The sequence below is a fragment of the Vicugna pacos genome, chromosome 2 (assembly GCF_048564905.1).
Source record: "Vicugna pacos chromosome 2, VicPac4, whole genome shotgun sequence".
Classification (NCBI taxonomy): domain Eukaryota; kingdom Metazoa; phylum Chordata; class Mammalia; order Artiodactyla; family Camelidae; genus Vicugna; species Vicugna pacos.
The window spans coordinates 103,288,204-103,297,582 of record NC_132988.1 but is presented as its reverse complement, the minus strand read 5'-3'; the positions used below and the strand labels follow the sequence as shown (position 1 = coordinate 103,297,582).

General features: G+C 50.1%; 1 long non-coding RNA gene and 1 pseudogene across 1 annotated transcript; both read right to left on the bottom strand.

Annotated features, from left to right (window-relative positions):
• Window positions 1–771: 771 nt before the first annotated feature.
• LOC116276826 (small nucleolar RNA U3) lies at window positions 772–891 on the bottom strand (annotated as a pseudogene).
• A 404-nt stretch (window positions 892–1,295) lies between these two features.
• On the bottom strand, window positions 1,296–9,102 carry LOC116284016 (uncharacterized). Its single transcript, XR_012078948.1, has 3 exons — window positions 8,913–9,102; window positions 5,962–6,085; window positions 1,296–1,423 (listed from the first exon to the last, which is right to left on the bottom strand). It is a non-coding gene; the product is annotated as an uncharacterized lncRNA (long non-coding RNA).
• Between the last annotated feature and the right edge of the window lie 277 nt (window positions 9,103–9,379).

Here is a 9,379-nt window from a genome sequence, read left to right as displayed (position 1 = left end):
TGATAGAGTGGTTTTGATGGTAGGAGGAGGCGGGAGTCTAAGATGCACCCAGTGCAGGGGTGGGGGTGCAGCTGCGTGGATGGTGCTGCCGTTTCTTGAAATAGAAACAGAAGAGGGGGAGAAGGAGGAGAAGTCCTGTAGGGAAGATGAAGAGTTCAGTGCCGAGTTTTAGATGACTGTGTGGCATCCAAGTGGACATCCCCAATTCACAGTATGAAATACAGGTCAGAAGCTCGGGAGAGAGAGGTGACCACCCCAAACATGTGGATTTGGGACTTGCAGTGGGCGTTAGCTCTATGTAAAGTGCTTAGAAGGGAGCCTAGTGCACAGTAAGCACCATGTAAGTGTGAGCTGTCACTCACGGTCTCTGGAGTGGAGGAGACAGGCATCAATCACATGCACTGATACAAACGTCCAACAGAGCTGAGCTGATGCAGGGAAAACGTGATGTGGTGAAGCCTGTAACAGGGGAATCTGACACAGACAGGAGAGTCAGGGAGGGCTTTCCTGAGGAAGTGGCACCTGACCAGAGACCTGAGGGATGAACAGAAGAAACTAGGCCACAAGAGGGAGAAAGAACACTCCAGGCCAAGGGAACAGCAATGGCAGAGCTCTGTAGAGAAGGAGTTGTGGGCACATGTAAGCAGTTAACTGTTACTATGGCTGCAGGAGACCAGGGCAGCCTGTGCCTCTGGAAAGGCATGTCACCTCTCTGGGACAGTAGGCTAGAAAATATACAAGGTCCTCCTTTTACATCTTACATTCTGGAGTTCTGTGGTCCTTTTTTTAAAAAAAAAAAAAGTTGCAAGATAATCCTGGGTGGTGCTCTACATGTTCAGAGGAACTTCTCTAGTAATAAACTGTAGAAATGATTCCTGAAAGTATAGTCCTTCTGACCCTTTTAACTTCTCACTTTTATAAAAAGGATTCCATAGAAAAGTTACAAGAATAGAATAATGAGCTATAATAATAGATATAATGAGATATAATATAGATATAATAATATAATAATAGAATAATGAGAATAAATCCAAGAGGATTTACCGTTAAAAGTCTGCCATATTTGCTTGTTTTATCATATACCTACCTATTAATCAGGACATTATATACACATATATAATATGTACATCTAAGTAAAATACATGTTATTATTAGCTGAGTCATGTAAGAGCAAGCTTCAGGCATCACAATCTCTTCCTTAAACACGTCAGCATGCATTTCCCAAGCATGAGGGCATTCTCTTACCTGACCATGGTACAGTGATCGAATTCAGGACTGGGTCTGCAATCCAGGGTTCTGTGACCTCTTTAAACATCAAGAGCCATCAACAGCAAGCCTCTACTGAATACCTGCTGTGTGCAAGGTGCTGTCCTCTGCACTGAGTGCTCAGACTGGTGTGAGAAACAGATCAGCAGGCAGATATCTGCAGTGAGACGTGGAAAGCGCAATGGCAGATGTAAGCAGGAGCGCTAGGGGAGTGTGGAGGAAGGAGATCTGGATAGAGACATCAAGTTGTTAATCCATGTCCATCTTCCTTTCTTTTTCTCACTACTGGGCCTTTGTACTAGTAGGGTTCCCAGTGTCCCCAACTCAAAAACTACCTTCTCCAATTTCTCTTTTGGGAGACTGAAGACATATAGACAGAAGTTGTTGGTTAGAAATTCTGGGAAAGCTTATCAAACAGCCTAGCAAATTGGGAGGCACACACTTTGGCTCTTGACCCTTCTTCCTTCCTGCTGTTAGGAATGTCATTGCAATAGCTAGAGCTGCATCAGCCATCTTGCAGCCATGAGGTGGCATTGAAAATTGAAGCTAATATGAGGAATGGTGGAGCAGAAAAACACAAGGATCCTGGGTAATTGGTGATAAAGTGGAGCCACCACAGCAACCCTAAATTGCCTCCTCCAGCTCTTTAAGAGGAAGGAATTAATGATCTCATTGAAGCCATTAATTGGGTGTTCTGTTACATGCAGCTGAATGTAGTCCCAACTAATAAATCACCTGATACAATCTTGGAGATCCAGGGACAATTCCCTTTAGATTATGAAGGATAAGTAGGAAAGAATTGGGTAAAAGGGCAGACTCCAGAGTATAGACTTTAGCTTAAGTGTAGCAGAGGCCACTGAATGGACTTGAGGAGAGTCTCAGTATCGAATTTTAGTTATAGGAAGCAACAGAGAGGAAGTCATCTCTTTGATAGCTACACTTAAAGGAGGGGAAAGAATGAAGTCAGGAGAACTAGTAAGAGAGTCAGGTGACAATCTCTGCAAGGAATGACACAATCTTGAAATAACGCTGCACAACAGTGCTGAAAAAACAAGGGTTGTGCCTTCAGCAAGACCTGGGGGCCCATCTGGGCTTTGTGACTTACTAGCTATAATACCCCGAGCAAATGACACCTCAATGCCTTAGTCCTTTCCTACTTCCATGAGATTATTAAGAGAATTCAATGAGGCCACGCGTGAACCATGCTTAGGGCAGTACTGGGCACCCACTACATTGTTGCTGAGTCCATGGTAGTGAAAGACGATTGCAGGCAATAATGTACAGAAAGATGGAATCAACAGAATGCTAGCTCCAGTGGGATGGTAGGAGGGGTGAGTAAGAGAGAGAAAGGAGTTTAAAATGTTTCCCAGACTTCTGTGGAAGAACCAGTTTGGGGAGAAACACGATGATTCCAGTTTCGGATCTGCGGAGTTGGTGGTATCTCTGGCCATCTGTGTGGAGATGACCCGTGTTCACCTGCACATGGGGGTAGATACAGAGCTGGGCAAGGGTCTCAGCTGGAGCCCCAGGGCATGAGATCACAGCCCTCAGGTGAGCGAATAGAATGAAAAGACACGAAGGCCAAAAGGGAGCCCTGTGGCTGGGGCTGGTGGACAAAGAGAAGTCATCAAGGAAACTGAAGAGGACTGGGTTCAAGGTCATAGGAAAAAGCAGTGTGTCTGAAAATTCAAGGGAGAGCAAATTTGCAGAAAGAGGCATCAGTAGCCTAAATGCTGCAGAATCATCAAATCAGATCTGAGAAGTAGGCCCAGGATTGAGGGACAAAGAGGTCACTGGGGCCCCACGGTTAACTGAGGGTCCTCGGGCCATTGTAACTCAGGGTGACGATGGGGCTGGAAGGCAGAGTGTGGTCAGTGGAGAGGTAAAGGAGAATTAAGGATCGAAGAGAAAACAAGTTCATACTGTATAGCACAGGGAACTATAATCAGTATCTTTTAGTCACTTATGGTGAAAAAGAATATGAAAACAAATACATGTATTTTCAGGTATGACTGAAACATTATGCTGTACACCAGAAATTGATACAACATTGTAACCTGACTATACTTCAATAAAAGTATATATATGCAAAAAAAATAGGATGGAGGAGAACGTTTGTGTGAAGGTGAAGAGAGATGCAGCAGTGGGAACTGAAAAGGAGAGGAAAACGCAAGGAAAGTAAGATGCTAGAGACTCAGAAAGGTGAGAAGGGCCGGCTTGATGTCCGTAGAGGACCCAAAGCTCGACCGGGGACTTTGCCGCGTGCCCAGAGAGTGGAAAATGGCCCACGGTGGGACTGGGCAGCCACAGCGCCCGGCGGGGAGAGGCTGGGAAACTGAAGGGAAAGTCTCCAGTCTGAGCTTCTGCGGACAGAGGAGGGCAGAGAGAACATGAGGAAGATGGAGAAGGTGGACGATAGTGACCCGCACTCACACTATGCAAGGAACGGTGCCACTGGCGTCTAGACAAGCGTCCTCACTGCGACCCTGTTCCGCCAGTGAGCACCTGAGACTCAGGGACTTGAGGACCCGGCTGGGTCCTTGACGGCCGTCTGAGCCCACGATGGCACCTTCATCACCAAGCTCCACGTGTGAGGCACAAGACAGTGGGGCCGGGAGAGAAGACACAGGGGTGCGGCCCGAGACAGAAGATGGGTCTCAGCGATTTTGAAGGCAGATGCGGAAGAAGGGCGGGGCGCGAGCAGCGGAGGCGGACACCGGAGCGGGATTCGCCGGGAAGCTGCCCCGCAGCCCCCGCCCCAGCCCCGAGTTTCCCGGCCGAGCGGCTCCCGCGGCAGCAAGGGCCTGCGAGCATCCCCAGGAGGGGGCAGCAGCGCCCCGCGGAAGGCCCGCCGCTCCCAGGCCCGCAGGCGCGGGGGAGGTGCGCTCCTGCTCCGCCCGCGGGGGGGGGGGGGGGGGCCGGGCCAGCCCAGCAGGCCTGCCGGGTTTGCTGCTCCCCCACGGGCCCTAGCTCTTCTCCCGGGTTTCGCCCACTCGGGAACAACCTCCTAAAGCCCAACTCCTGAATCTGCACACAGTGCTCAGCCTTCAGGATCATCATTGTTCACCTTCTCCCCCTCCTCTTCCCTTTTTATCTCAGACCTCCTCTGTCCACAGAAGTTCAGACTGGAGAATTTCCCCACAGTTTCCCAGCCTCTTATCGCCGGGCGCTGTGGCTTCCAAACCCCACGGTGGACCATTTTCCAAACTCCGGGCATGTGGCAAAGACCCTGGCCCAGCTTTGGGTCCTCCTGCGAACACCAAACCCGCCCTTCTCATCCTCCTGAGTCTCTCCAGCATCTCACTTTCCTCCTGTTTTCTTCTCAGTATCAGCTCCCACTACTCCAGAACGTCCTCTTCTCGCTGCGGGCCAGCCCCACTCCAGACCCCCACCTTGTGGAGCAGAGGCCCCCATGTCTTGCCTGGACCCCTTTCCACGAGGCCCCTTGTGGCGGAGGGGGTGGCCTACAGCTCTGCCAGGAAGGCCCCCTTGTGGAGCCCATGGTGGTAGAGAGGCCTGGGGGCAGTCCTTGCAGGTTCGCTCGCTGCTCCCCAGGCCTGAGTCGAGCTTCCGACCAGCCCGGACGTCCCAAGGACTCAGCGTAGCCAAGCACAAATATAACTCCCACCACACATCGGATGTGGAGGGAGAGCAGAGTAGCCGTTGTTTTGCTTGGAACTAATCTGGTCTTTCTCCTGAGCCACACCCACTAGTTAGTGGGATGGGCAGGATAAACCTAATGTCAATCCAGTTAAACTTTGAGCTGATATTTTAAACCTTTCAGATAATGTTCTGTCTTTAGGGAAAGCACTCCGTGCCTCTGACAGCCCCCACTCCCTCTGTCTTCCACTCTAGAAGCCAGGGAGTGTGGGGCGAGGCGGGTTTCTCCCCTCAGGGCACCAGGACAGTTGTTTCTCTGATCCCACAAAGGCCCTTGGATGTGTGCTGGCCATTGGTCTTTGGGGAGGTTTTTTTTGTTTGTTTGTTTTTGCCTGATCTTAGCACTAAAAGTGTGCCCCATTCTCACCCCTGCGCCCCCAGGGTGTGATCCTAGTGACTTGGTGTCTCAGTTTCAGCCTGGGCTGCAGCCCTGCCTCTTTCCAGCAGCTCTCCAGTCTGTTGGCTGGGAGATCACCTTGTCTCAAAACACAGGCCCCCTCAGTGGGCCCAATGACTCCCAGCTGAACATCTGCCCCATGGGACAGAAGACGGCCCCGGGAAGCTGGCCTCGCCCAGGCTGACCACGCGGAGCTCCTTTACTGTGGCTGGGCCCTGGGTCCTAATGAGGCAGCACAGGCCATGGCTTCTTCCCGGAGTCCCAAGGGTCACACTCACTTTTCGACCACCCTCCCTTTGCAGGCCCAGAGGTGGGGACAGCAGGGCAATTCTGCTGATAGCCTGGCTATTTTTGGCCTATTCGCTTCCTCCTCTTTCTTTAAGATTCTCAGGTACAGAAAAGGGGTGGGCTTTTCCAGTACTTCGATTTCCTCTTTTCTGACTCCTGTGAGCCCTAAATGACTGGCATTGGTAACTCACTGTGTATATGGGACAGCTCCGAGCTTCAGGCTTTGTCTTAATTGTACTAAGGCAGGACGAAGAAGAATCTGGGAAATCCCTTCCTGAGATAATGGTCTGGCCTGTAAGGCTGGAACTTCCTGCATAATCTTATTTTGAATGGCCAAGGCTGAACATTACCTGGGTCTCTCTCTGGGAGTTCCTTCTGTGATCAGTGTGTATCTGCATCCCTCCCTCTTCCTCCTCGTCTTTACTGCACACACACATCCCTCTTCCTAGAAGAAGACAGATATCTGGGGTGAACCTGGGAAAGTGGGAAACAGAAGAAAAAAGCATATTAGTGCCTTAAAACAGTATCCCTCTTCCCCTTTCTTACAGCCTAAAGGACTCTGTTCTCATTGGGTCCAAATTACTTAGCTTTTCTTTTCCTCTCACTGTCCTGTTAAACCCCCAAGTCTCTGTCCCTTTTGTTCACTTCCCAAAGGGGTTTGTCAGTAGCAGCGCTCCTCCCGGATACCAGGTGGAGACGCTTTAGTTTCCTACCTGCTCTCATCACCCGAAGCATGCCCCAGCCCAACCCCCACCCCCATCTCCCCACGCACCCCCTCCTCCACAGCCTCACCTCCCATCCTGCACCTGCAGGTGAAGCCCAGACCTCGGGCAGATTTATCATTTAGATGGTACCATTCCTCTGATACACAGGATGCGCTTTCCCACCTCTGCGCCATTGCATGTGCATTGATCCCCGCCCAAACTTTCCATCATCCAGCCCTTTTCCAAGGCTCATCTCAGTATCATTTTCTGTGTGAAGCTTTTCCTGACTCTGCTAAGTCAATGTGATTTCCCCCTCCTCTAAGGGCCTGAACTACTTCGAACCCCTCACGTCCTGTGCTGTATTTATAGCTATGTTTGTGTTTCTCTCCAGCTACATTGAGATCTCTCCGAAGGCAGAAACTGTGTGTCACTCAGTCATATATCTTCCACAGGGCTACGGGGTAAATGACATTGAATGTGACTATCAACAGGAATAGCCCTAGGTCAAATTTTAAAGTAGGTCCAAAGCGTATCAACTCACACAAATAATTTAATTTCCCAAGTCTCAGTTTCCTCATTTGTTAAACAATTGAGTTGGGTTCCATGATAACTTAGATCATCTCCATCTCTGACACTCTAATTCTGCTCATACTGTCTTGTGACCTCTGTGTGCATGTGTGCACACGCACACGCACGTGTGTGTGTGTGCGCACTGGGTTAGAGCTGAGGATAGGGAGTAAATACAGCAGGTTCCCTGTCTGCAGGAGGCCTGAGTTCATTAGAAGGAGAGAACCTGTGATCAAGAAAGCATAATTGAGTGTAGAAGTTCTCTATGGGGAAGTGTCCAGGACATGGTAGGGGCACAAAGGAGGGAGAGATAGACAAAAAGATTCCAGAGCTGATCTTGCTGGGAGTGGGATACGGAAGTCTTCCTTGAAGTTGTGAGATGGAAGGGAGCGCTCCTGGAACTCCAGTGGAGAGAGAGAAGCAACGGGCGCCTGGTCTTTACTGTCATCGTGAGCCTTCTCTGACCCTGATTGGCCAGGACTAGGAACCGTCCATCCCAAATGCAGTTCCTGAGATGTAGTCACAGCTGACACTTATTTGTTTGTTTTTTGTTTGTTCTTCGTTGGTTTATTTATTTATTTATTTTAACAGAGGTACTGGGGATTGAACCCAGGACCTCGTGCATGCTAAGGGCATGCTCTACCCCTGAGCTATACCCTCTTTGCTACAGCTGACTTTTAGACCAGCCCTACTGGTCTTACTCCCAGCCCTGGTTCCTTTCTCTGTCATCTGCTGCACCTGAGGTGGCTTCTGACCCGCTGCTCCTGCCCAGTGGCCTTCACCGGCTAATCTTCTTTCAGGGAAGAGCAGTGCTTGGGAAAAGGCAACTAGTTCCCTAAGGAAGTGACCCCTCCTCAAACTGCCCTCTTTGCTGGGTCCAGGGGAGACGCTTTCTGTCTGGAATCCACGGGAGTCTCTCCCTGGGGACAGCTGAGGCACAGCCCTAGCCAGAGGAAGCTGTTCAAACACCATCCATTTTGACACTTGGCGGGATTAGCGAAGCACCTCTTCCCTCTGAGAGTGGGAAAGTTTCCAGAATGAGTCTGCCGGCAGAAAGGGAGGTTGAGCAAACAGGCATATTGTTTTCTCAGAGCTGTCTCTCTTGTTAATGTTTGGTCGGCCAGCCGTGCATTTTTGGAGTGTTACATCGGCTTACGTTCAGCCTTCATCAGAGAACAATTAGGCCGAGTGTGGGGAGAAGCCAGAGGGTCGGGGACAACAGATGGGACTCCACTTACGTAGGTTAAAAGTTCAGTTGCCCCAGAAGAAGAAGACCCGTCCTTGGCTGGGGGAGTGAGGGGTTGGTTAGAGAGAAGCAGACTGAAACGAAGGCGAAGGGCCTCTCTTTTCTGAAATACCCCTTTGGGACGAGTCTGTGTATCTTAGGCAGTGGATTTAGTTTTCCACAAAGAAGCGTCGGCAGCCCTGGCAGGATCAAGAAGCCAGAGGCCTGGTGCCATACTAAAATAGCAGCGTTGCTGCGTTTTCCAGCTGAGGGATTACTCTTTGGTGAGCCAGAGACATTTGGAACATCATTTGGAAGCAAAACCACATTTTTTTCCAAAAAAAAAAAAAAAAAGCAAGGGAAACTTTGCATGCAATGAAGTCAGGGCTTAACTCTTAAGAGGAAGCAGTACAGAGGCAGCCACTGGACCTTTGCTGATGGAACCCATGCTTCTGGGAGGAGGATGAGTTTTCATTTGGTGAAAGGTCAGCTGAGGTGCCTGTGACGGGCAGAGGGCACTGTTGTCCGGAAATGGTGGTTAGCAGGATGAAAGCACTAGTAAGTTGGAAGAAAAGGACAAAAGATAGGAAGAGAATTGCATGAGCCAGCCTTTGGTCCATAACACTCCACCTTCAACTCAGCTGTTGAAAACAACCACCATTTTAATTATGCATGGTTCTGGGGGTCAGCAGTGTGGTCTGGGCTCAGCTGGGTGGTTCTTCTGCTCATCTCACCTGGGGTCATCTGGCTGCAGTCATCTGGCAGCTCAAAATGGGGTTGGGTAGTCTAAGATGGCCTCACTTACCTTCTAGTCATGGAGGCTGGCTGTTTGCTGGGCCGTGAGTCTCCAGAAACCCGCTTTGGCTTCCTTACACCATGGCCAGGTTCCAAAAGCAGCAGGAGAGAAGGAAAGGCTCAACTCGCAATCATTTTTCCAATCTCCACTTGTGTTCCATTTGCTGTCCCATTAGCAAAAGTAAGTCGCATAGCCAAGCTCCGAGTCAACATGGGAGGGGACGACACCAGGGTGTGGAGCCCAGGAGGGAGCCCAGGCTCCACTGGGAGCTGTTACTGTAACTGTGTCCCCACAAGAAGGAAGTAAATCTGAAATGAAATCGAACACCCTAACCTCAGTGGGATGCAAAGCATGCGAGTCAGAGTCCATATGAGCTCAGGCTGAGGGAAGAAAGGCCAGAGAATGATCTTGTTGGGTTTTTGGAATAAGTCTGCTATTTCCTGGGGATTTAGGGATAGAGAGATGCTCGGATTTGT